At 44.0% G+C, this 27475-nt stretch overlaps 1 protein-coding gene across 3 annotated transcripts in view; it reads left to right on the top strand.

Moving 5' to 3' along the window:
* The first annotated feature begins 240 nt into the window (after positions 1-240).
* The window catches only part of RBM47 (RNA binding motif protein 47), a 142533-nt gene continuing 115298 nt past the window's right edge, over positions 241-27475 (top strand). For 2 of the 3 annotated variants that reach the window (XM_019480778.2, XM_019480789.2), the window contains exon 1: positions 816-1348. The gene's annotated coding sequence lies outside the window, so the exon portion shown is untranslated. Of the gene's footprint in view, positions 366-815; positions 1349-27475 lie in introns of those variants that run through there. The other variant, XM_059721646.1, reaches the window with a different exon arrangement.

Genomic DNA, 27475 nt, shown 5'->3' with positions numbered 1-27475 from the left:
GCATTTACTATAAACGGGGTTTGTGTTTTGTTTAACTACATCAAACTGCTTAACCCTTGCAGAAGCAGGTAATATCAAACAGGGAGAGAAAGTTTACTGTCGAACTTCATTGCTACTTTTGGAGTTGAAGACAGCTATCAGAGAGGTTGCATGGAGGTTAAAAGAGGGCTAGGCTGTTATTTCTAAACTAGTTTCTCTTTTGTTCCTTTTCTAGATACCAGATGTTACTTCAGGTTATTAGAGGCTAACATGATTCATTCTGCAAGAAGCACCCCCATTGCATTGATGAAATTGGATCAGAAATGCTTATGGGCTTCCCTCTTTGACATAACTCCCTGCACTCCTTGAACTACACTGTGCCTCAGGTGAGTACAGTACTGTTGCTTTAGTTTCTTTTAAAATCCAAATCTACCTAGAGGGTGATCATCCTGGAGGAAGTTTGCCGTCTTACCAATATTCACTGGGAATGTTTTATTCCTTTAAAAATAGAGAGATGAACATAATCCCCACCCTGAAAAATCCTAAAGAAAAAAAATCTGTCCCTCCAAAAGTTTCTCTTGTTCTTTTTTTACCTTTCTTCAGGTTCCCTCCCTCTCTCTCTCTTTTTACTTTTTTTTTAAAGGAAAGGCAGGTATTTGTACTCCTAAAACAACAGGAATGCTGCACTGGCCTTCAGCCAGCAAAAAGCTCAGTGAACAGGATAAAATTTCAGTTCAGATTTACGGGAAGTTGCTTGTGTTGGGAGTAGAAATCTGGTTTGGTGAGTTTAAGGGCAGGGAGTATACAAGAGACAACCTTGCTACTGTGAGAAGAGAGAACAAGGGAGGGGGAAGGAAAAAAATAAGCTAACAGAGATGAGACACTTAACATTTTCTTCTCAGTCACAGTTTCAGTGTGGGCTCCTGAGATCTTGCAGGCATTACCAAGGCAATAGGCAGAAACTGGCTCTGGAAGTGTACTAGTTTAACTTTTTTTTATGCTTTATGTCTAGTCAGGAATTTGGTTTAAAGAGAGTGCCTTCTGATTAGCACTCCTATTTAGCACTTTGGAATGTGCGGCTTAGGTCAGTGCGAATCAGGGTTTTAGCTTAGCTGGTACTTCTAATTGCAAGTTCTCTGTACACCTCTTAGCACTCAGAAACTCTAAAGAAAGCAGAGTGAAGCAAGGAAGTGAAGGCTAAAAGATCTGTTGTTCTAAATAGCATTGTAAGGAGTTGCTCAACTCTTCTCATTTAGCAGAGCATTAGTAAAAGAAGATGCATTAGGTTGCTGCCCAGAAACTCTTTCTTCTCTTTTCTTCTCTGTGAATGGTGCTAAGGGCAGAGACTTACTTCAGCGCCACAATCCAGGTAGGTAAATTTTGTGCAGTCACTGCTCTCTCCATGTCCTTTTCCCAGGGTTTATTCTTTTGCAGTTTGCCAGGAACAAAGTGGGGTATATGTTGTTTTTGGAAAGAAAAAAAAGAGCATTTTAAAGACTTGCTGTAAAAACAGAATCAGTGTGGAGTAGCAAGCTAGTTGTACTAAATTTTGAGAACACTTTTGACTGACAGAATCCATTTGACTGCTTAGTCTTGAAAATATAAGACCAGGGAGAGAGAGAGACTGAGAGAAAAAGGTAAAGACATACCAGATAGTAACAGACTGAAAAATTATTTCTGGAACATTCAGTTCTCAAGGCTTAGTTCAGACGATTCTGTACAGCTCCATATCAAACCAGATGAACACCTCTCCGTAGTTTCTTTTCTGATGTGCTCAATAGCTTCATGGAAAATTTTAATTTTCTCTTTAAAAACAAAACCAAACCCTTCTATTTGAGCAGAACATGTAGCAGTGACACAGTTATGTTAGATGAGCAATAACAAATCAACTGGTCAGCTGTTTGGGAACTCCGACTAGAGCTGGTTAAAGCGATAAAAATAGGACCTTGTCTAGGGAAATTTCAGTGACTACTTAAGACTAAATGATACCAGTTTGGTTACATCTGAATTACTTGTATGTGGTTAGATAATGATTTGTCTCCTTGCACATATAGAAAGAAATTATTTCTTTGCCGACAAAGAATGATGTTGTCCATATGACTTCAGGAATTTAAGGTGTGGGATGTAAAACAGATCTGTAACAGTTAAACATGGGTGGCGAGGGACCTAACAGCTCCTCAGATTTACTGTAAGTTCCACCACTGCACCCAGTTGATGTCACAGGATGACATGGGCGTAACACAGGGGAGAATCTGGCCCCAGGGCTACTTTAAATCAAGCCTTCCAGATTTGACTTAATGGTAAATGGGACAATCCCACAATTATTCTTTACAAGTCTATTGCTGATTTTACATGCTGATGGGAGGCAGAAAACACACACTTGGAGGCTGTTGCAACAAATATGTAGCAAGTTTCTGTATTATCAGACTATTGCCAGAGTGCTGTGGAATACATATACTCAGCATAGCTGAGTACTGCAGGTGCCAGGTCATAAAGGTGAAAGGTCACTTGTGGTATTAAGCAAAGCCTGGTAAAAAAAATTGGAAAGCTAAAGACAACATGTATTCTGAGGGAGGAAAATAAGATAACACCAGAAATATGCTGCTATTTGAAAAATACTAACAGGGCTAACAAGCTACACATTCAGAATGACAGCACAGCTTTTGAAAGATAAGTGAAGGGACAAATACTTTCCTTGCATTCTCATTTTTCTTCCCTTATTCAGAGTTGCTTTTAGGCCAGATTTTTTTGCACTAATGTAACTTCATTGATTTCAGCTGTACAGTTTACATCCGTGTGAGTTGAGAATTAGGCTTTTTATCTTCCTCTCCTGTATTGTGGATTTCAGGAACACGCAACAATGCCGGCTTGTTTTGGGTCTGGAGTATTTCTAAGGCAGTATTCAGAATGTATCTGGCATGCAAATATGAATCCTGTGTCATTCCAGTTTGCAACATCTCTGTTTGTTTAAAAAATAAAAGAATAGGTTGTAATCCTATTTGTATATCATAATCAGCTGAGAGTTGGCAAATGTTTATGGAACTGTTGTTCCACAGTTTGAGCTAGGGATTCGGTACTGATTCAATCAGATGCTGCCATCGGGTAAGTTCAAGGAGCCCCCTTGACTTTGACTTTACTGTGGCTCTTCATCAGTACATGAATCAAGCTGCACCAAGACCTCAGCAGGACCTGTGCCTGCTTGCTGCTCTCCAGTCACCATTTCTGGTGTCATAATTTGCTGTTTTACACTTTCTGTGGAAGCTGCATCAGTTTCTGTCCCTCTGATGTTAAAAAGCCTTCTGTAAAGTCAGCATGAACATCTGCTATCAGGGATATTGATCTCTCTCTCCTTATTAGGGTGTTTTAAATATTTGGTATACTTTCTTTGTTATCATTAAAGCCTAGAAAAAAGCTATAAGGAGGTTCTTGGCTGTAGTTTGTGCTGGTTACTAATGGTTAACAGAAATATATACAGTAATTCTTACTTTCAACATCAGAAGTTTATGATTTGCATTTCATATGGAAGATTAGCATCTGGTGACGTTAATTGTATGGCAAAATGCAGACTGGAGTTCTGCTTGTTGACTTGGACAGTGGCATATTCAGAAGCAGCTGAAAAAGATCTGAATATCAGTAGGGCTGTTCTGCACTCATATGCACATTCAGATTGGTTCAGAATAATGAGTTATGAATGTATTTTCCTGGGTGAGACGTGCATTATAATCAAGACTATAAACTCCAGTAATGTCTATATTACACTCATTGGCATAGGTGTTGGTATAACTTAATCTTGTTTTTTTTAATTCAGTCTAGTGACACTGAGCTGCATAAATGAGTTTTCAAATTAAGAATGATCTATATTCTTGTGCTAAGCAAAAAAACCCAAGTAAACAAAAATTAGATCCACTGCCATAGATTATGAAAGATGAATACATAAGGGCCAAATTCTGTTCCTATTGAAATCAATGGGAGATTTGCTACTAGACGTCATGGACTTCATAGACAGCAGGGCTGGAAGGGACCTTATGAGATCATTTGGTCCAGCCTCTTGCCCAAGGGGCAGGAAGTCAGCTGGGGTCAGATCACCCCAGCAAGATAAGCTTCCAAGTGTTTCTTAAAGTTACCCAGAGTAGGTGCTTGCACCACTTTTGGGGGGGGTCTATTCCAGACTCTGGAGACTCAGGCGGTAAAGAAGTTTTTCCTTATGTCCAGCCTAAAACAGTCTTGCAGCAGTTCGTGACTATTAGATCTTGTCTTCCCTTGGGATGCCCTAGTGAACAGATGTTCTCTCACTTCCTGATGCATACATATAGGCTACCACCAAGTCATCCCTGAGCCTTTGCTTCTCCAGGCTGAAGAGTCCCATGCCTATCGGCCTGTTCTCCTGACCTCTAATCATGTGCGTGGCTCTCCTCTGGACTTTCTCAAGCTTCTCCACATCCTTTCTAAAGTGTGGAGCCCAGAATTGGATGCAGTACTCCAGCTGTGGCCTCACCAAGGCAAAGTAAAGCGGGAGGTTGTCTTCTTGGGTATTGCTTGAGATGCATCGGTGCATGCAAGCCAGAGTTTTATTTGCTTTGCCCACTGTGGCATTTCGCTGGTAGCTCATGTTAATCTTGTGGTCAATCATGACCCCCAAGTCTCTTTTGGTCATGGTGCTAGTGAGTGTAGCACTGATAAGCCTGTAAGTATGATGTGGGTTTTTCTCCTGAGGTGGAGCACCTCGCATTTCTCTGTTGAATGTCATCAGGTTTCGATCCGCCCACCTTGCAAGTTTGTCCAGGTCATGTCAATGGAAGTTTGGTTCTATTTCCTTAGCGAGGAAATAAATATTTCACTCCTTTAATAATTAACTACATACACTTATGCTTAGATTATCTCTTATTCAGGAAGTTTACATTCAAGATTTCAGGAAGTTTACATTTAAAGATGTGCTTGAGCCAAAAGCACAAATCTGAACACCTTGCTCTGTCCTTCACATTTCTGTATCTATATTTTAGGTGCAATTTTTCATGCTTTTAAAATTGACCAAGTAGGCAAGGGATTGTTGCGTGCCTAAGTAGTAATGGCACTGTTCTTTATCTTTCCTTGTAAAAGCCTAAAAGAATATTTTTTTCTGTTGTTGTAATTTTTTTTAATAACATGGTTCTGGGTACACCTAGCTCCTGCCAAGGTCAGGCACATCTTAGTATCCTTGCACAGACAATGTAGGCTTTGTATAGTTAAGACTGCAAGGGTTTTAGTGACATAGTAAACTCAATGGAGCACAACTTCTTATTAACTGCAAAATTGACAGACAACCTGAAATTTGGGGGTGGATGGAGGTATACGTGTGTGCGATTACATTTTATCTACTGTAAACCATAAGCGAACTCTCAGCAGAGAAGCTGGTATTATTTTTAGGATATACCTTTCACAAGATAACATTCAGCCTATAAATGTATCCTTTTAACTAGTTTGGTTGTAAAAGGAGTAAAAGCAGCAAAGGTGGAGTTACTTGGGCAAGGAGGGAAAAACCTACACATGAATGAAATTCACCTCAAATAGGAGATACTAAAGAGCCATTGGGCAGCCACAGCCTTCAGTCACTTCCAAGCTGGGCAAGATTTACCTGACAATACAAAGACGAAAGGATCTGTATCCTATTTACAATCCCCTGGGGTTATCCTGTCCCACAAGGGAATTTACTTTGTTGATGCACCATCCCAAATAATGCCTTGTCCTTCCCACTAAAAATTCCATGGTGGTGGGGTTTTTTTGCTTCAGGTTAGGTAACCTGTATGTGAGGTAAAAATACAGTGAAAATGAGGTACTCTGGTTTTACTGAGAGAGAAATTTGCTTAGGGCAAAGATGAGGATATCTACATAACTTATGCACGTTTGCCTCAGTGAAACTAAGTTAGTTAGCATTGTTGTTTTTATTATTCTATTCGAAGACTTCTTCGTGGTGCTTTATGAACTCATCACAGTAGGTGCTGGACAAACAGAACAAAGAGAAAGTGGAACACGTGGAAACAATATGCCAGTATTGGTCAGTTTACAATAGCAGTTGTTGCACACTAGCAGCCTAACTGTTGTCATGGTATTTTTGCAGGCATCAGAGCAAAGGAAAGTTTTAAGGAGAATTTTAAAAGAGGATAACAAGGTTGCTTTGTGGTTGGTAACAAGGAACACCTTCCTAGTGTCAGAGAAAATACTGGAGAAGTGTTAGAGTGATGGTCCAGGAATTATGCAAGAGGCAAGGACCACCTGTATAGTTGTGATAGTTAGACATGCTTTCAAATGCAAGACATTCTGTATCAGTCAGACCTGATTCAAAAACTTGTCTAATTCTAGTCCAACTCTACAGCCAGTCCAATAAAAGATATCACCCTAAGAAATCCTTGTCTTGCAATAGTGGAGAAAGCATAAAGATGCTTGTCTGAAAATCTGACAAGTAGGTGATGGAGTGTGGCATCATTGTGGTAGCTGACTGCTGTACCATTCATTTCTCATGTAGTTTTGATATACTATGAGGGGCCTTGAATGTGAATTGGGTTCTGTTCCACATATTAGATGCAATCCTGTTTTACCCTGCTTGGGTCCCCGGAAAATTGTTAGTACAAAAAGTGGTTGGGTCCTCCTGTTTGTTGCTGATTTTTGTGGCTCATTCTTAAGGATCACCATCCTCTGACTCTTAAGACTGACCCACAAAAAAACAATGAGGAAGAGGAGAACCCAACCACTTTTTATATTAACAGTTTTTTTTCAGGGACTTGAACAGGATGGAATAAAATTGTGCTTAGGTACCCAGTAGGTAAAAAAAAAATCTGGCCTCATATATTTGATGTGATAGAGGTGAAGCATGGTTAAAGCAATGGCTAGGAAAAGTATCTTTGTGGCAGCATGCTGGAGCGATATCAGTGGAACAAGACTGCATGTGTCAAAGCCAAGAGAAAAGGATGTTGCAATAACTGAAACATGAGCTGATGGGTGTCTCTACAGGAATATTGGCTGTGAGGATGGATAGGAAAAGCTGCATCTTAAAGGACAGACGGACGCATTCATGATAAAGGGGAGGAGACTTGCCACTCAAGAGCATGCACCAACTGATCCAGTGTAACAGTTCCACCGTTCTCCCCTTGTAGCCTGCAGTAAGTGAAGCTAAACTAGTTATCTTCCCCTGAATGAAAAGAGGTGGTACAGTTTAGCTTTATTTACTGTGGAATAGGAACAAGCAAATAAAACAATTACACCAGATTCAGCTGCAATGAAGTAACTCTGCACATAACTTTCCTTTCATCCTTCACAGCAGTGCTTTGCTTGTTCATACAGATTTTTATGAAGAAAGAATCTACAAGATGTAGACATAATCTGGAGTAATACTCAAGAAAGAGAACTGTAGTCAAGATGATGCCCAGTTTATAGTCCTGAGTGACAGGTAGGATAGCAGTGTTGTCCACACTTATCAGGTTATCAGAAAAGTAGGTTTAGAGATGGGGAGATGAAGAGCTTTGGTTTAGCTATTTTGATGTTGGAATAATGTCTAGCCATCTTTGAGGAGATGTCAGAAGTACAGAAGTAAACAGGTCTGGAGTGGTTAAGTATACCTGTGATTTCACAGATAACAAAAGACAACAGTTGTTGATACCAGAAATAAAGTAGAAGAGAATGGGACCAGGGCCAGAGTCCTATGACACCCATACCAAAAGCTGGACTGAGAGTTGAGGAAGATCCTTCAAAGGTAACAGCAGATCTGGGAGAGGACAGAGTTATGGAAGCTGGGGAAGCAACAGATTTCAAGAAGTAGGACATGGTCAGCTTCGTCAAAGCTAGCTCACAGATAAAGGATGAAGATGGACTACTGGTTCTGGTTTGGGCTAAGAAGTCATTACTTCAATTCTTGCCAAAGTCTCCAGAGTGCAGAGGATAAAAGCAAGATCGTTGATGGTCTAGGATAGAACGAGCTGAGGAATTTGAGACAGTGATTGTCAACAGCATGTTCGGTGAACTTAAAAAAGAAAGGGAAAATGGAGATGGGGTGATAGCTTAAGATTCATGTAGAGTTAAGGTCTGTTTTTAAGATATAAAAGCCTAAACCTGTTTATATTATATAGGGAAAGAGCCAAAGGAGAGTGAAAGATCAGGAAGAGAGTAAGAGGAGGGATTGACTGGGGATATTGAGACATGTGATAAGAAAAGAGGAAGAGAGCAGATGAGAAACATTTGTCTGTGGTAGGTCAGAAAATTTAGGGAAGGGGAGAAACAAAAGGGGATGAAAGGCCAAAAGGGTGAGGAAGGTCACGTTGTAGTGTCAGTTTTTCCTTGGAGGAAATTGGTGGCATTCTTTGTGGGGAGAGAAGCAGAGGCAAAAGGAGGAGAAGGTTTGAGGAGTGAGTCAAAGATGATGAAGAGGCAGCTGGGATTGTAGAGGTGGGAGACGAATTAAGTTGAAGAGTTGTTTGGCTAGGACGATGACCGAGCAGATAAGAATCATCAACATTGATTGAAGTCATGGAATGGCCAAATAACAGGGCAAAAAGAGGAAGCATATGGGGAAATGCAGGAACAGAAATATCAAAGAGAGAAAGATCAGTATTTGGTAAAGACCAAGTCAAAATAACGGCCCTTTTGGTTATCTAAGAATTTACCTGGAGATGTAAATCAAATGAAGAGACAATATGGAGGAAATGTGCAGTTAAAGGATGAGATGAGTAATCAGGATGTAAGAACAGGAAGAGAGGGAGAGCCAGATATCAATACCAGAGAGGAATTTCAGAGAGAAAAAGTTGGACGAATGATAGATGACAGCACCATGAAGGAGGAGAGAGTCTTAGAACCAGATGTTGAAAAGAGAAGAAAGAATGGGAAGGCAGAAGAGTAATGGATGGGAGGGGCAAGCATGGATGAAGAGATGCTCAATACTTCCAATTGTGGCCTGACTGAGGGCACAGTGCATGAGAGAAGGAGAAGCCTCTGTAAAGAGAGGGCAGCTGGAGAGGCAGTGTCAGATGAAGATCCCAGTTTCATGATTGCCAGGAGCTGGAAGGGAATTAAAAATGAAGAGATAATAGATGACTGAAATGGATTGGGTGTTCTCTAGGGAGCAGGAGAAAGGCAGAAGGAAGAAGTTAGAAGTGGTGGCATAAAGGGAATGGCTATGGGAGCTGAAGGAGATGGGAATGGAAGGAAGGCCCAGGTTGAGACAAATTTCACTAGAGATGACAATGAGGAAAGATGGGAAGTTATAGCCCACATTGAGGACAAAGCACATGTCTATCTCTGGTGAGATCATACTAGTTAGTTACCTTGAAGCAAAGAATGAATGGTGGATTTGGACCATAATGCAAGTGCACAATTAGAAATGGCTGCAGCAGAGCTGCTTTAAGAGTAGCAAAATAAGTGATTATTGCATTGAGGAAGCTTTCAGCACAGACTGCCATCGATTAATATCCAGTCAGTTTAGCTTTGGTGGGTCTTGGTGAAGGTGGCAGTCTTCATGGTGTTCAAGGCCATTTAAGTGAGTCATAGTTTCATAATTTCATAGATGTTAGGGGTTGAAAAGGACCATCCAGACCCCCTGCATTTGAACGGGAAAGACTGCTGGGATCAGATGATCCCAGTAAGATGGGCATGAAGACACTTTTTGAAGATCTCCAGGTTGGATGACTGTACCACCTATGAGGAGAGCCTGTTCCAAACCCTCAGCACTCAGCTTATAAAGAAGTTTTTCCTTATGTCTAGCCTGAAGTGATCCTCAATCAGTTTGTGCCCATTAGTTCTTGTGCTCCCCTGGGGAGCCTTGGTGAATTGATGCTCCTCCGGGCCCTGATGTATGCCCTTGATGTACTTATACACTGCCACTAAGTCCCCTCCTGAGTCTTCTCTTTTCCAGGCTGAACAGTCTCAAGTCTTTCAGCCTGTCCTCATATGAGTGCTTCTATGCAGGACTGTGAATCTGAGCAATATACAGGGAATAATGAAGGGATATGATGCAAAGGTTTGCCAGACTATAGTAAGATAATAGATATTCCAGCTCTTTTCTTTTCCTTTCCTCCCCCACCTTTTCCCCCCAACTGTTCTTGTGAGTCCACAAAGGTATATTTTTCATGGCTATGTAAACACTGGTGGACCCCTGGGAATGTTTCACTGACACTAATGATGACTAGGCAGAGAAGGTTCTTGATGAATACGGGACTTTTCTTTTAAAGCTGCAAACAGTGGCCGCACCTCACGAGATGCTCATTGTGCAGTAGTGTCACAGAGCACGAACCATGATGCAACACTACTGCGCAGTACTAATGAGCTACTGCACAGATAGTGTCACCACAAAGCCGTATGGGGACACTACTGCACAGTAATGCCAGTTACTGTGCAGTCATTTAGTACTTGGGTATGCAAGTACTAAATGACTGCGCAGAAACAATTGCACAATCAGAGTCTTGTGTAGATGCAGCCAGTGACATTTTTCTGGGACTGACTTTCACAGTGGTATCGTGGCAATGCCATTGTTATTCTTGGATGTCAGGCCTATCCTTTGCTTCCTCCATTCACGAACAGATGTAGGCTGACTCCTGGATATGCATTTAGTAGATTGAAAGGATGCTGGAGATGCTTTTTGTCTAAGCTGGACCTGTGTGAAACTAGTATGCCTGTCTTTGTTGTTGCATGTTATGTTCTACATAAGTGGAAAACTGTTTGCTGATTCTGAACAGCCAGACACAAGGGAAATTACAAGAGCATCTTGTAATTGCAGATGGTTCTGTATAGTTCAGCACGGCCTCAAGAGCACTCTTTGACTATCAGTGCACCATGGTCAGATAGTCAGATGCTTTGTGTAAACTTTTGTCACTGTCAATATATTGTATTCTCAATATGAATTTAAATTTGATTTAACACACTTTCTGAAAATGGTGAGGGAATAATGATTTGGTCACATATATTTTGCAAGACAAATTAATTAAATCATGATTTTCATATTAAACAGAAATAAAGAAAGCTAGTTATAAATAATTAAAACTTCTGAAATATATCAGCTGTTCTTGCAGGAAGCACAGGTAGGTGCCTGTATAGTCAGAGCAGATCTCTTTGTTTTTCATTTTCCACTGAGGTTAAGTGGAAAGGATATTGTGGCATGCTGGAAGGGTACCTTAACAAGCGTGTGCATAGTCCGCAACCTTGGGATGCAGCTATGTTGATGCAGTGTTAGATTTAAAGGATTAACTGGCAGGAAAAGATGAGTGAGAAAATCCCTAAAAGTTACTTTTACAAATAACTTCAAAGGGAAGAAGTGGCTCATGTTTGTTTCAGGGCCACTTACTTCAGGCTCCCTTCAGCAGCTCCCAGCCTAATGCATATATATGGCACCTTTCAAAACCTGTTGTATGGTGTGGTATGGATAGGGTGACTCATTTTTGGCAGGACAGTCCCCTTTTAAACAACCATCTTGGGCATCTCATTGGTTTGGTCAAATGAGTACTTTTGTTCTGTTTGCAGTTAGATGCCCAAGAAAGCTGTTAAAATGGGGCTGTTTCAACATCCACTCTCCACTTCGTGATGCTTTCCCAGTCTATCCCTCCCTTGTCCTTCACCATGCTCAATCCAGACTGGAGCTCAGAGACAACTGAGCATGCTAGAGAGTGGGGAGGGAGCGGAACATCCTGTTTTGAGATTTGAGAAATGTGATCACCCTAATAAAGTCAGAGGCCCCTCATAACAAGTATAGGAGTAGTACAGTGACCAGTGGTAATTCCAGCAGATATTGCTCAGGAGGGAGTTAAAGGCCCACAATGAGCACCTGCTTGAGGCTGCCCGGATCCATGCCCTGCCAGCATCCTGTCAATCATGCTGCCACTCGAGCACACTGCATAGTAGTTTGTCCTTTCTTTCCAGCCTCACATCCTGGAAGTGGGGAAGGCATCACTATTCATTACTACCAGTGGCATAACAGGCAGAGTTGCTACCCAGGAGAAACACTGCTGGGGAGCACATGGTTCTAGGATGGGGGAAGAGGGAGTATGCATGGGTTTTGAAACCAGGGACGTGGTTCTGAGAGTGGTGGGAAAAGCATGCAGGTTTTGAGAGGGGGGAGCAGAGTGGGCAGGTTTCCAAAGGGAGTGGGGGGGCGAGGGGGAGTGCATGTTCCAAGAGTGCGATGTGGGGCCAGAAGCCTTACCTATGTTTCATAGATTCATAGATTTCATAGACATTAGGGCTGGAAGGGACCTTGGAAGATCATCGAGTCCATCCCCCTGCCCCAGGGGCAGGAAGTCAGCTGGAGTCATAGGTTCCCAGCAAGATAAACATCCAGATTTCTTGTGAAGGCGTTCAAAGTAGGTACTTGAACCACCTCCAATAGCAGGCTATTCCAGACCTTGGGGGCTTGGACAGTAAAGAAGTTCTTCCTTATGTCCAGCCTGAAATGGTCATGGAGGAGTTTATAACCATTTGACCTTGTCATCCCTTGGGGTGCTCTAGTGAACAAATGTTCTCCCAGATCCTTGTGAACACCCCTTATAAACTTGTAGGTGGCCACCAGATCACCCCTGAGCCTGTGCTTTTCCAGGCTGAAGAGTCCTATAGCTCTCAACCTCTCATCATAAGGTCTGTTTTCTTGACCTCTGATCATGTGTGTGGCTCTTCTCTGGACTCTCTCAAGCTTCTCCACTTCCTTTTGAATTGTGGAGCCCAAAACTGAACGTAGTACTCCAGCTGCGGCCTCACCAAGGCCGAGTACAATGGGAGAATGACGTCCTGGGATTTACTTGAGAAGCATCTATGGATGCAAGCCAGCGTTCTGGTCGCTTTACTAGCCACAGCATCACACTGAAGGCTCATGTTCATCTTGTGGTCAATTATGACCCCCAAGTCCCTTTCATCCGTAGTGCTAGCCAGCGTAGCACTGCCGAGCGTATAAGCATGCTGCAGGTTTTTCCTCCCAAGGTGGAGAACCTTGCATTTTTCGGTGTTAAACATCATCAGGTTCTCGTCCGCCCATTTCCTGAGCCTGTCAAGGTCAGTCTGGATCACCCTCCTGTCCTTGGGTGTGGATGCTTTACCCCAAAGTTTGGTATCATTGGCGAACTTGGCCAGTCCGCTACTGATACCAGTGTCTACATCATTAATGAAGATGTTGAACAAAATAGGTCCAAGGACAGAGCCTTGAGGGACCCCACTGGTCACAGGGCACCACGATAATTGACTTCCGTCAACCACCACCCTCTGGGTCCAACCATGGAGCCAGTTCCCCAGCCAGTGGATCGTGGTGAGGCCAAGGCCGCAGTTAGTCAGTTTTGCCAAGAGGTGATCATGGGATACTAGATCAAAGGCTTTTTTAAAGTCAAGATATACAACATCAATCTCTTCCCCCTTGTCCAGGTGATGGGTCACCTGGTCATAAAAGGAAATGAGATTGGTCAAGCAAGACCTACCCACAAGAAACCCATGCTGGCTATCCCTCAGGATGTTGCCATCGGCCAGTCCATTAAGAATGGCCTCTTTGATAATCTTTTCTAAGACCTTCCCCGGGATAGAGGTCAGGCTGATGGGCCTGTAGTTTGCCGAATCCACTTTCCTCCCTTTCTTAAGGATAGGTACCACATTGGCCTTCTTCCAGTCTTCAAGCACTTCACCAGAGCGCCAGGAGTTTTCGAAGATCTGTGCCAGGAACTCCTTTATTGTCCCAGCTGAGTTGCTGCTGCTACATGTGCTCCACCCTCCCCAGGTTTTGCTCTTAAAGCAGCAACAGCTGGGACTATTGCAGAGTTATCAGCATGGCAATGGTGTTGGGGCACAGATTCTGCAGGGGTGGGTGGTGATTCTGGCACCCGTCCTAACTTGCCCACCTGGCCACTCCTAGTCACAGTACTATCTGCAACCCAACTTCAAAACAAGGCCCCTGACCTAGCCACATTTCTACTTCTTCATACCCTTAAATTTAAGCACAGCATGTGCAGACTTTGTTTGGACACAGATTTTGAATTGGAGAGTAAAGGCAGTAGTATATATTTGCTGCAGTAGATATTATATATATTTTAATGTCAGTAGTATATATTTGCTTCATGGCTTGTTTTGAAAAAATCCTGGTGTCTGAACAACCAGTTCCTGGATTGTTTGCAAAGATTCTTTTAAAATTTCTTGGTAGTGTGTCTGAACACTCAGGTATTTCTTGCTGTATATTTTTTCTTCTCTTTTCCATGTATTAATTTATATTGCTAGAAATATTAGCTGCATGCCCAAAAGCATGCTTTGGGAATGTTTTGGGATTGCTTATAGTATTCTTCCTATTTTTGTGACTGCCAATGTACATTATCAAAATGAAATTCCTAAAGGTTTCATAGTTTCAGAGTTGGTAGGGTCGGAAGGGACCTGAGCAGATCATCAAGTCTGCCCCCCTGCCATGGGCAGGAAAGAATGCTGGTGTCAAATGACCGCGGCAAGGTTTCTATCTAGCCTCCTTTTTGAAGACCCCCAGGGTAGGAGCGAGCACCACTTCCCTTGGAAGTTGGTTCCAGATCCTAGCTGCCGTGACAGTGAAGTAGTGCCTCCTGATATCCAGCCTGAATCTACTCTCCATCAACTTATGGCCGTTATTCCTTGTTACTCCTGGTAGTGCTCGGGGGAACAGGGACTCTCCCATTGCCTGCTGGTCCCCCTTGGACAGTTTATAGACGGCCACCAGATCCCCTCTCAGCCTTCTCTTGTGGAGGCTGAACGGGTTCAGGTCCCGTAGCCTCCGCTCGTAGGACCTGCTTTGCTGCCCCCTGATCATGCGAGTGGCCCTCCTCTGGACCCTCTCAATGCTGTCCACATCTCTCCTGAAGTGCGGCACCCAGAACTGGACGCAGTACTCCAGCTGTGGCCTGACCAGTATTGCATAGAGGGGGAGGATCACCTCCTTGGACCTGCTCGTGATGAATCTGTGGATGCATGACAAGGTGCGGTTACCCTTCCTGACCGTGTCCCCACATTGGTGGCCAATGTTCATTTTGGAATCAATAATGACACCAAGAACCTTTTCTGCCTCTGTGCTGATGAGAAGGGAGTTGACCAGCCTGTAGGTATTCTCCCTCAGTGCAGTACCTTGCACTTGTCAGTATTAAAACCCATCCTGTTCTCATCCACCCACCCCTGTAACCTGTCTAGATCTAGTTGCAGCCTGTCCCTCTCCTCCAGCGTGCCCACTTCTCCCCACATCTTAGTGTCATCCATGAATTTGAACAAGGTGCTTTTCACTCCCTTGTCCAAGTTACTGATGAAGATGTTGAACAGTGCGGGCCCGAGGACCAAGCCCTGGGGGACCCCACTGCCCACATCCCTCCAGGTCAAAAAAGACTCGTCCACCACCACTGTCTGGGTGCGGCCCTCCAGCTAATTTGCAACCCATCTGACTGTGAAGGCATGAACTCCACAGTCGCCTAATTTCTTAATGAGAATGGGGTGAGAGACAGTGTCGAAGGCCTTCCTAAAGTCCAGAAAGGACTGCGACACCTGCATCCAGAGATTTAGTGACCAGTTAGTGACCTGGTTGTAGAAGGCCACCAGGTTGGTCTGACAGGACCTGCCTCAAATGAACCCATGTTGCTTGCCCCTAAACATAATCTCCCCTGCTGGTCCCTCGCAGATGTGCTCCTGGATAATTTTCTCAAAGAGCTTCCCCAGGACCAAGGTAAGACTAATGGGCCTATAGTTTCCTGGGTCCTCCTTCCTCCCTTTTTTGAAAACGGGGAGCACATTGGCCCTTTTCCAGTCCTCCGGCACCTCGCCAGAGCGCCATAAGTGCTCGTAAAGCTGTGCCAGGGGTCCTGCAATGACCTCTGCTAATTCCCTCAGCACTTGGGGGTGGAGATCATCAGGACCTGCTGATTTGAACGTGTCCAGACCCACCAGAAGTTCCCTGACTAGGTCCTCACTGACCCTGGTCCTGGCTGCGCCTCCCCTGGGTCCGTCAGGGATCCCAGTGGGGGGGATTCCCTGGTCCCTGCTCAAAAAGATGGAGGCAAAGAAATTGTCAAAGAGGTTAGCTTTGTTGTCTGGTGCGGCCACCAGATTTCCTAGTGTATCCTACAGAGGCCCTACATTACCCGGTACCTTCTTTTTACCCCCTATGTATTTAAAAAAGGACTTCTTGTTATCCTTGATCTGGCTCACTAGTCCCAGTTCCATGCCCGCCTTAGCCTTCCTACCAGCACCCCTACAGTTTTTGGGCAATGGAGGTATAATCCTCCTTGGTGATGGCCCCTCCCTTCCATTGGGTGTACGCCTCTTTTGTAGCTTTGAGACATTCCTGGATGCTTTTGGTGAGCCCTGGGGCTTTTGAGCACTCTTGCCCCCTTTGATCCGCATTGGGATTGTCACCCTTTGGACTTGGAGGATCATCTCCTTAAGGAACAACCTCTCTTCCTGGACTCCCAACTCCCCTCCCCTCTGGAACCTCAGTGCCTCCCCGACTAGTCTCCTTACTTCATTGAAATCTGCCCTCTTGAAGTCCAGGGCTGTTGCCTTGCTGCAGGCTTTTGACACCCTGTGCTGGATGGTGAATTCTGGTAGGTGGTGATCGCTATCGCCCAGGTGGTCGAGAACCCGCAGTCCACTCACCAGGTCATTGCCCATGGCAAGGACCAGATCCAACAGGGCATTTCCCCTGGTGGGACTGTGCACCTCCTGGGTTAGATGGAGGTCCTGTAACTCCTTTGTTTAGGTAATTCCTTTGTTCCCTAACCATGTGCATTCCAGCAACCATCTTGAAAGAGGGGATAGGGTGAATTTTAGTACTTGGGGAGAAATGAAAAATGAAAGATATCATGCACCTGTTTAAGCTCTCATCTTTGTTCTGATTAGGCTCTGTCTCTGGGATCATCTTGGGTGGATTTGTTTCTTGGGTCATGTCTAGATTCCTACCCTCACTCTCTCTGAGGGTCTTACCTTCAGGACCACTGCCAAGAAACCATCCTTGTCATTTATTCCCATTTTGTGCACACCAAACCCCAGCAATTAGGTAGTAGAGGTGGCTCAGTGGGATCCTGACTATGCTGCCCAGTGCTGCTCTCAGACTCTCTGCCTCAGGAGGGAGGCGATATAGAGGTGGCTGGAGAGTTCTAGCCCTGTTTAGGGACTGCAGTTTTCTAATACCCCTCCTAAAAGAGCGCATCCCTGGGGAGCATGTCTATCGCATAGGCTATGTCCATTGTCACTGTGAGGGATGAGTAGGTCCCTGCCAGTCCCTTTCAGTATCTGTCTTTGCAGAGTGGTAGCAGGTAGGGGGGTCGGTCCAATAATTTCTCTTGGTCTTCTTTGCCTTTTGGTGGGACAACCTCTGTTCCTTCCCCTTCACCCAACATTGTTCTCCCATGTCCTATCCCAGCTTCCGCACCTCTTTTGCAGTGTACAAATACTCATTTCTAACCCTGAAGGATTTCCACAGCTGGGCTGGCACTGCCCCTTTATTTTCAGGTTCAAAGGAGATCAAGGACATCTTTCTTGGAGCATGAAGTAGCACATGGTTTAGCTGGAGTTTTAGCTGTATCTTATACCTTTGTGTCCCCAAATGTGTGTTCACACAGGTGGCTAACATAAAGAGAGACATTCCAACTCATTCTGGGTATCTTAGCAGGAGTGATCATTCTGACCACTGGGCAACTAAGATCAAAATAGTGACAATTACGGGGACAACAGAATTGTAGAATTGTTGCTGGATGGCTCTTTGTACTAGTACAGGTAAGGCAATGAACATGTAGGCATTCATTGTGTGGTGGAGGGCGTCTTGTAAACGACTTATGTCATTTGTAGAGATGATTTAACTTGATCAGCATAAACTGTGGACAGGGCTCAAAATGAAATAGGCACATGCAAGGAAATTCTGACATTGGTGTAAAACTGCAGTGTAGAGTAGGCCTGAATAAAGTTAATTTATAGATGCTAGAGCTTTAAAAGTTAAAGAGCAAATTACTTATTTTCCACTTTGTGCAAACACTAGAGGCTTTTCTCACCCTCTCTTGTACATGGATGTAAATTATCAGGGAAGCCATAGGAGTAATGGAGCTGTATTTGTGCACGTCATTGAGAATTAGACCCTAACTGGTAAGTCTGGTTTTGAATTTACTTTGAATCCTGTTTTGTGAATATTTTGCTGCTTCTGTGTACAGGTTTGTCTGTGCATCAACAGTAACTGCCAGGTTGGATAAGTCACTCTAAAGCTACTCAGTTCAGCTTTTATTTAGCATGCAAAGAACATGTTTTCTGAATAAAATTATACGCAGGATTGAAGCCAGCAGATTCCAGTTACCCAAACATCAGTGCTAATACACAAATCTTGAGCATAAGATTTTTCATAGATGTCACTTTCTGAGACCCTTGCAATAAAAATTGTACATGCAGGGATGAGAAACATTAGCCAAAACCTGCAGCATAGCCCAGTGTTCCTCTGATTCCTTGGGATGTGTCTGCATAGGAAAGTTACTGTAAAGTAAACTTGGGTTTGAATATACAGCCCACTAGACATGGTGCTCTAATTCTCCAGGTGGATGCTCTTGTAGAGCACTAACTGCAAGGTTTGCTAAGAGCATCTGTAAACAGATGGCTTAGTCTGCTGGCTTGTGTAGGAGAATCTCCTCCCTGAAGAGTTCTTCCCCACCCATCCAAAACGAAGTTCAGTCTTTTAAATAAACACACACAACAAAAACCCTCTGCCCTGTCCAGAGCACTAGGAGGGGAACCCCTTTTACTTTGATCCCAGCACAGTGTCCTGGCCTATCCTTGCAGAAAGCTGTTTGTTCCCTTCACAGGTTCCTTCCTGTAACTTACCCTTTTGGGAGCAAGCTATCAGTGGGACATTCCCTGCTCTCAGAAATGCCCCAGAAAGCTGGGCTTTCTTAACAGGGCTGACTATTCCTCCTCAAAGGGACAGACAACTCTGTTACGTATTCCCCTCCTCCCAAGAGTGGAGCCTAAGACCTATTCTTCCATACCTAATTCCCCTCCTCCTCATGAGCAGAAGGTCCACACTGGTGCAACGCCTGGTCAATAGCAGATGTTAAAGGACTTGGGTTGCAACACCAGGTACCAACATGCCACCGTGGTGTTGGCTTCTCACATCACATGTAACCATAGTAAGGGGGCATGAATGGTAACCAGAGTGAAAGGGGGCCCAAAGAAATGATACAGGAAGGTCTCAACTGTCAACTTTATGAAAAAGCACTCCTTCTCAATTACAGAGTAGTTTTGTTATTAAGGAAGAAGTTTTCAGCTTAAATATAGGACCGAGTGTTCTCTACCCTCAGAGTTCTAAGGGAGCACAGGCCTCACTCTAAGGCATCTGTCCATACAATAAATTTGTGATTGAAGCCTGCACTGTGCAGCACTTGGGCAGTACACAGTATCCATGTTATTCTTTCAAAGGTAATAGTGAATGTTTGAGGCCACTGCTCTGCTCTTGGGACAGGAGTTCATCCATCTTGTGGAGCATGTCCATTAGTGGGGAGGTAATTGACTAGAAGGTAATTAATGCCAATCCCAGGAAGGAATTTAGCTGCTACTTTGTTTTGGGTATGGGGGACTCTATCAAGGCCTTTGGTTTGTCAGTGAGGGGTCTAATCTCTCTATTGCCTAGTATGCACCCAAATATGTGGTCTTTGTGCAGCCATGTTGACACTTCACTAGATTCACTGTTAGGCAACCCAAAGTGACTTTAGCACTGCCCTAACCCATTAGAGGTGTTACTTACAAGTATTTGTGAACACTACCATACAGCAATCAGAACGAGAGCATGCTGCAGCCCATCTTCTCTGTTAGGTACTGGAATGTGTCTAGGGCACCATGGAGGTGGAAGGGCAAGTTTCTAAACTGGTACAGCCCCCAAGGTCCTGTGAATGCTAATAGCCCTTGAGACTCCAGAGCAAAGGGGATTTCCAGTACTCCTTCATTACATCCATCATTGATATGCATTTGGCCTTCCCCAGTCATTGTAAAAGTTCATCAACCCAGGGCATTGGGTATGCATCAAATTTTAACACCATGTTCAGTTTATTGAATCAGTGCAAAATCCAATTGTCTTGTCCGGTTTGGGAATCCAATACAATCAAACTACACTGTTCATTTGATGATTCTCCAATCACCTAGCATACCTTGTACTTCCTTTTTTTTAGAGTTTCCCCATAGTTGCTTTGGTATTCAGAAGAACTGCTTTCGGAAAGGACACCCTAGTTTCAGGATGATCCAGTGACTAATCAGGGTGGTTCTCCCCAGTTGTGTTAAACACATTTGGAATGTTCTCTAGCAGAGCTCTGGCCTCCTCACACTAGGCTATAGACAGGTTTTCCCCCCAAAGCAACTTCAGTGGTGGTGTTTGACCTGTTTTCTGCACATTTCTCATATTTTCTGATAAAGAGATTGAGGCATTCACTATTTCACAGGCTCGCGAGGGTTTCAAGAGGTTTACATGGACCTGTGCCATCTCTACCAGATGCACGTCATAATCCACATCCCTAGGTTTTCTTATGATTTCATGATGTCCCTGCCACTTAGCAAGCAATTTGCTCTCTGACAAGGGGGGCAACAAAAGGACTTGATCCCCAGACTGATCCACCTAGTCATTCATTCTTTTCATAATGTTGTTGTTCTTGGATCTGTTGTGGAGTCCTAAGATTCTCCTGGGGAAATGCTCCTAGAGTCTTGTAAGGTGTAGACCCAGTCATTCCCATAGCTGGAGGACATACTGGATGACATTCTGAAATCTCATGCCCTGTGCCTGCCAAGTCTCATGAAGGAAGTCCCATATACCTTGGGGTTGCCTTCAGTACAGAAGTTCAAAAGGAGAGAGCCCCATTGAGGCTTGGGAAACCTTGCAAATAGCAAGCGCAATAGGCACATATCTCATTTCCAGAGGTCTCCTGCTACAAACTTCCTCAATATCTACTTTAAAGTCCAATTAAATCTCTCCACCAGACAATCTGGTGGTGATAGACAGAAGTCCTGATGTGGTGGACCCTAAAGAGAGTCCAGACCTCTTGTAATAATTGAGAAATGAACATGGGGTTGTTTAGCTGCTTACAGATGTGGGGGAAAAAAAACCTGGCACTATACCTTAAGCTTGGCGTACCACCACACAGAACACAGCACATGCCCAGACAAGGCATTACATTAAGTGGACCCAGATCACCCAACATCTGTATAGATCTTTAGTTGGGCTTTCTCTCCTCTTGGCAGTCAATCACTGAGGGGATATTTTTGTACTCCTGAGTCAGTAGTCCAGTCTAGTTGAGCCTGCCAGTGTCTCCTTGGGCCTTGGGACAGGACTCTTGGTCCAGTGCAAGACCTCTACCCAAAGGTCCTCTAGGAGACCCTCCCTGTTATGAATTCCTGCCTTGCTCGGTCCATTCTTTTGGCAACTGTGGTTTTTCCCACAGTCTAATTCAACCTTCTAGACACATTTGGATGCTTATCTTGCTGGGATCCTATGATCCCTGCTGGCTTCCTGCCCCTGGGGCAGGAGGCTGGACTCGATGATTCTCCGGGGTCCCTTCCAGCCCTAATGTCTATGAAATCTATGAACCTCAAGGAAGTTCTTGACCAGTTAAACTGCCTCCTTGGGGAAGTGAAAGCTGCTGTTTTAAATATGGTGCCATTTTTGCCTCCTGCCACTGATTGTTGCTGACCAGCAGGGAAGCAAAAGTCACACCAGGTTTAAAACCATGGTTTTCACTTTCCTGCTGATCAGGAGGGAGTGGTGGGGCCCCTCTGCCATTCGGGTGGCGGCACATAGAGCATGAGTTCCCCTGTGTGCCCCTCCCCCCCCACTGTGGGTACAGGCATGGGGGCTAGGCATGTGGGGGAGGTGGCATGGGGCACTGGCACCACAGCAAGGGGTGTAGGGGAAGAGGACAGGTACAAGGACATGCAGGGAGCAAGGGAGTCAAGTGGTGGGGCGGCAAGGGGCAGGGGTCAGGCTGCTTGTTCCCCAGCCAGTTGCTCCCCTGCTGCTGCATCTGCTCATTAGATTTTATAACAAATGAGATTTCCATGGAATCTATTATTGGGAGGTTGTCTTAAATTCAAAGTAGTCTTGGATTTTGGGTACATAGTAATGCACTGTAAATTCACACTTTAGTTTACTGAAAAGTAACTTCCCTGTGTAAACAAGCCCTTATTAGAATTATGAGAAATGCAGGCCTCCCAGTTCAAAGAGGGTAAGACTTATTGTGAATTCCCCTTTGAGTACTGGATTCAAATCAAAACTCTGCCAAAACCACAGGATTTACAATATTTATCAGCAGGATTTGTACTGTATAAAGCAGGGGTTTTCAACCTTTTTTAACTAGTGTACCCCCACTGGTGACAGCAGCTGGATGAAGCGGGGTGGGGGGTGCACTTGCAGGTGGTGGCCACCACTGCACTGCGCTGCTTTTCCATGGCTGGTTGCACATAAGGCTCCGCAGGCTGCTGACGGGCCTCGCGCTTGGCCAATCGTGTGCTGTGCCCGTCAGCAGCTTGCGGAGCTGCATGTGCAACTAGCCATGGAAAAGCAGCGCGTGGCAGTGATGGTGGCGCGGGGTGGTGGATGGCAGTGGCAGCAGCCACTGCGTGCAGGCCCTCGACGTGTCTATCTGGTCGGTGAGCACCTGTGCGGTTCGCAGAAGGGCGCTGCTGCCCTTGCCCCATCTCCCCCCCCCAGCCCTGCTTCTGGGAGATGGCGGCATGGGGTGGTGGGTGGCAGCAGTGGCCACTGCGTGTGAGCCCCACCCCCCCATCCATCCACAGAGGTGCACCTCCTTGCCCTCAGCTATTGGCTGAGAGCACTGGCCTGGCAGCCAATCAGGAGAGCGACCTGGGATGAGGGGTGGGGAGATACCGTTGTGTGCAGCCTGGGGCCAGCGGTGGCACCCCTCCCCTCCCCTGTGAAAGATCTGCGTGTACCCCCTGTGACCTTTCCAAGTACCAGTAGGGGTACGCGTACCCCCGCTTGACAACCCCTGGTATAACGTGTAATGCACTACTCTGTTAGTTGGTCTACTGTTTCCTCATGTTTCCCCCCATTTTTTCTTTATCCACTCAGTATCTCTTGTCTTATCCATAGATGGTAAGCTCTTTAGGACATGGACTGTCTTTGTTCTGTGTTTTGTGCAGTGCCTAGCCCAGTGACTCTCATATGCACCAATCTCAAGGCATCCCTCCTCAGACTCAAGACAACCTCTAGAAAATGCCAGCTCCTTCGCTTGTTTTTTGACCATAGAAAAATAACAAAGCAATTCTGCTGTAAAAAATTTAGAAATACTACAACAGGTCAGAATAGTTTTGACACTCTGGATTCCCACTTGAAATCTCTGGTTTTATCTTGTGAATCAGGTGTAGGTATTTTCAGGTCTAACAGTGTGAATGCCCTGTAGCACCTTTAAAAGGATCTTATGGCATCCCAGGTGCCAGTGGCATTCTCTTGAGAATCACTGGCCTAGGTCAGTGGGGCCCGAGTCAGCAATAAGACTCCTGGGTGCTATGAAAATATAAATAATTAAAATGTAGAAATGTATTGAGGGGGCAGTTTGATTAAGGATTATTCAAATATGGATTATTCAATACTGTATACCAGAATTTGGGTGGAAGACAGAAATCTGGTATCAGGAGGTTTTGATTTGGGCTGTCTCTAGCATTGCCTGCATGGTCCTTAGTCCTCCAAATACATGCATTCAAATATAAATAATATAAAAAAAAGGAACTTCTTTGGTTCCTTCTAGCACTCCAAACTTCCTACCATTTTGCTGCAGTTCCCCTCCCATCTTATTATAGTTTGCCATGTGCCACTTCCATATGTAATGAGATGACAAGCTCCTCATGATTATGATGTTGCAGTGATTTCTCTACTACTCTATTTCCAAATTAAGGCATGAAAATTTGCAAAAACCTGGAAACTAACTCCACCAGCCCCTCATTTTGAAACTTGTCCTGCGTGCGTACTAAGGAGAAACAAATGATAAGTTGTTAATTTAGTACTTCTGGCTCCAATTCCTATTTCCAGTTAATGAGAATTAATAATTATGTGGAAAGCAACTGGGATTACAAAGTTTTTCCAAAATCTAACCATAACTGAAATGATTCCCACTGAATTTGCACTCACATGAACTTTTCTGCATATTATAAATATACAATGTATATAAATAGTATCTGAATAAAAGAGGGAAAAAGAGGACTGGATGGTTTGGAAGTTAGGATTTGAGAAAGCAGGATTCAAATCCCTTCAGCCACACATTTCTCATGTGATGTTAGGCAAATCACTGAGTGTCTTTGAGTTTCAGTTCCTTGTCTGTATAATATGTGTAACAGAACTTTGATACCCCACTGGGGTTTTGTGAAGATAAACATATTCAAGATTATGGGACACTGAGATATGGTGGCTATAGTGGCTGCACAAGTACCTGCTCTGCATAAACATTTACACCCTTTGTAGTGGTAATGCCTGGATGATAAACTACAGTTGTCCTGTACCTTTGTCTGCCCCCAATCAGTCTCTGCCAAGGCTAGTATCATTCCAAACCTCTGATCAACTTTAAGATGCCCTTAACAACAAACAGACAAACATCCGCCACAAAATATTTCCTTCCCCCTGCAAACATGGCCTCCCCCCGCTCTTCCCCTTAAAGACCCACTGCTCCAATATCCCATGAAGTATAAAGTGATAAATAGGTATTATATATCAGTAGTTCTACCAGTATTTGTTTCTGGGTTGTGGAGAACCAGCTTGTTCCCACTTGCTGATATGATTTCCATTAAAAAAAACCATTAAATCTTACCCAATATTGCTTTCTATGTAAGCATTTGCTGCTGTTGTCACATGGGCATTATGTAATTACAAATGAGAAGATGAAGGTACAGAGAATTAAGGTAGGGTGGGGAAGTATGTGCATGAGACAACAGTTTTGAATCTCTGCTATAGGCATGTCTGTGAGAAGTGAGTGCTAATAGCATCAGAGTGAGAGAATGGGAAATTCTAATTTAGTTGCTTTAAGAGCACCTGCTGCATACCCTTGGAGAGGATCTGGGAATCCCAAGCTTGCTTTACTTGTTTCTGGACCTGACAAAATTTATGAGGAAGGGAAGTCCTTATTCAGCTACAGGGGAGAGAAGAGCTGGGGGAAAGCAAATTTAGGACAAGAATCCTAGGAGCAAGGGAGGAGGGACAAAAACTTGTGTTATAGGCTGGTAGGAGGGGAGTAAGAAACTGGGGCAAGTAGTTTGGGTCAGGTTCAAAGTAGGAGGAGGGAATAGAAGTGTCTTGAAAAGAACACTGGGGACATGAAAATTGATAGGGAGACAGACCTGATGAGTCTTGGATGAAACTGAGAGTGGCTGGAGGACATGGAGAGCGAGGCAGAAGAAGGAGGAACACCTCTATTGTGGGGATCCTGGGGAAGGAGATTGTGAAAGGTTTTTATAGGTGGGAGGGATAGTTGGGGAGACTAGTTGTGAAGGGCAGAAGCAGACCAAAAGAGAAGTTAAAGGGGGAACTAGAGTGGGCAGGGCAAGGAGCCTGGTACTGCGACAAGGAGTCTGGAGCAGTGAGACTAGGACTTGCTGGGCAGAGGTGCTGGGATTGAGTAGGTAAAGTGAACAGGATTAGAATGATGAACAGGCAGGAGAGGGTCAGGTTCAAAGAGCCTGCAATAATATATGGGAAAATGGCACCAGAGTCGATTCCCTTCCAGAGCCTAGAGTGCAACCCCAGGTTCCTGAGGGTCAGTCACCAGTTTTCTGCTGTCAGTAAATGTCACAGCGAAATGTCCCATCCCCCTCCAGTGCTGGTCCCTGCTAACCTACTACAGTTAGCATCAGTTTAAGTAGCATCTAAAGGTTTCTGTTGATGGTATAAGTGTGTATCAATAGGATGTCACAAGATGGGATTTTTTTTCAGTGCTTTAAAAAAACCTAGACTATAATACACCAACATACATTCTTAATGTTCTTTAAATATAATGTAACAGTCATGCAATCACAAGTTAGAAGTGTTAAATTTATTGTTGTCTGGGCAAGTTAATTCGCATCCTGTCCCTTCCCCACTCTGTCCATACGTGTCACAATATTTCCTTTAATTTCATAATTAAGACTATTTTTCAACAGGACTTTAGCCTCTTTCATTGAACAGACTGGACAGTGACCACTTAATGGGATGCTAATCGGTATTTTGTTTTCTCTTCATTGCTTAATGCGTGCTCCCAGCCCTGCCTTCCTGAATGCTTTTCAGGCTTTGATATGAAGACAGAATTATTAATTTACTGAAGGGCATTTTATGGTGCTTATCACTGAAGTACTGAAGTGCTTTGTAGACATAAATAAATTTATTTTCACAATACCTCAGTGAGTTGTGAGAGCAGTAACTCATTTAACCGATGGAAAGCTGAGGTACATAATTTTAAAAAATTCTAGTAATTTTGGGTGCACAGTCTGGGTTGCTCAGGACCCAAGATGGGCAAAAGTTTTCAGTTGAATATATTATTACCTGAAAATGCAGCTCGGGGTTGAGTAAAACTAATCACAAATTTGTGTTCAATTCATCTTGTTCCGGTACCTACGTCCTAAAAAAAGATTGAAATCCTTTGAAAAAGGTTAAATTTTTTTTTGAACATTTTAAAGCAAAACATTTTAATTTTTCATTTGAAATGTTTTATTTCAAAATCAGACTTCCTTTAATAACAAGGGTAAAAAAACTTGAAAAAATATTTAGTTGGACATGAAATTCTTTTTTTTTGTTTTTCTTTTAAGCCAGCAAAATGAAAAGTAATTTTTTCACAGAGAGAGGGCCTGCTTTCTCAGAGAACTTGCCATTATATAGGACTTCTCAGTTCAGAGCATAGCTCCCACTAGGTTCAGTTGCAGCTGGGAGTGTTCAGCAGTTTGCAACTCAGACACCAGGATCTCAAGAAAATGAGATCCAGAAAATGAGGAACATATAATTTATGACCATCTGAGAGAAGTGTGCTATTAATGAGTTGGTTAGCATCAGTGGGAGTCTTGTGGCAGAAGCAGGGCAGTGTTCAACTGGTTAACTTCCCTATCTCTTCCTACACATCTTCCAGCTTCTTCAGTGAATGAGGCAAGTGTTACACAACCAACAGTCTTCTTCATAACATGAAAATGAGGGAATGTGATCATTTGAAAATATATAGACTGTATATCAATAATGGATTTAGGTACTTCAAGTTAGGCACCCCAACGCCTTAGTTTTAGTTTTAGGCCCAGAGAATGGAATCCAGAATATCGTGTATATTGCCAAAGGAGAGGTAGATGTTTTTGCATGGGATTTACCATAGCCAGCATGCCAAGCAAGAAATCACCTCAGCCAGCCAATAGGAAATGTTGAGCTGAAATGTGGTGCAGGAAGTTACTTCCATCTTCTCTGGGTCCCCTCCTGGAGTTAGGTACCAGGCTATTCTTTCAAAGAGCTAAGCAAGGCTCTCTAAACATCTAGCAATGTTGGGGTTCACTTTTTACATAACCATCTATCACAGGGGTCAGCAACCCCCGGCATGTATGCTGA

This window comes from Alligator mississippiensis, chromosome 2 (assembly GCF_030867095.1).
Source record: "Alligator mississippiensis isolate rAllMis1 chromosome 2, rAllMis1, whole genome shotgun sequence".
Lineage (NCBI taxonomy): Eukaryota > Metazoa > Chordata > Crocodylia > Alligatoridae > Alligator > Alligator mississippiensis.
The sequence above is the reverse complement of the archived record's forward strand: the minus strand, read 5'-3'. Positions and strand labels throughout refer to the sequence as shown.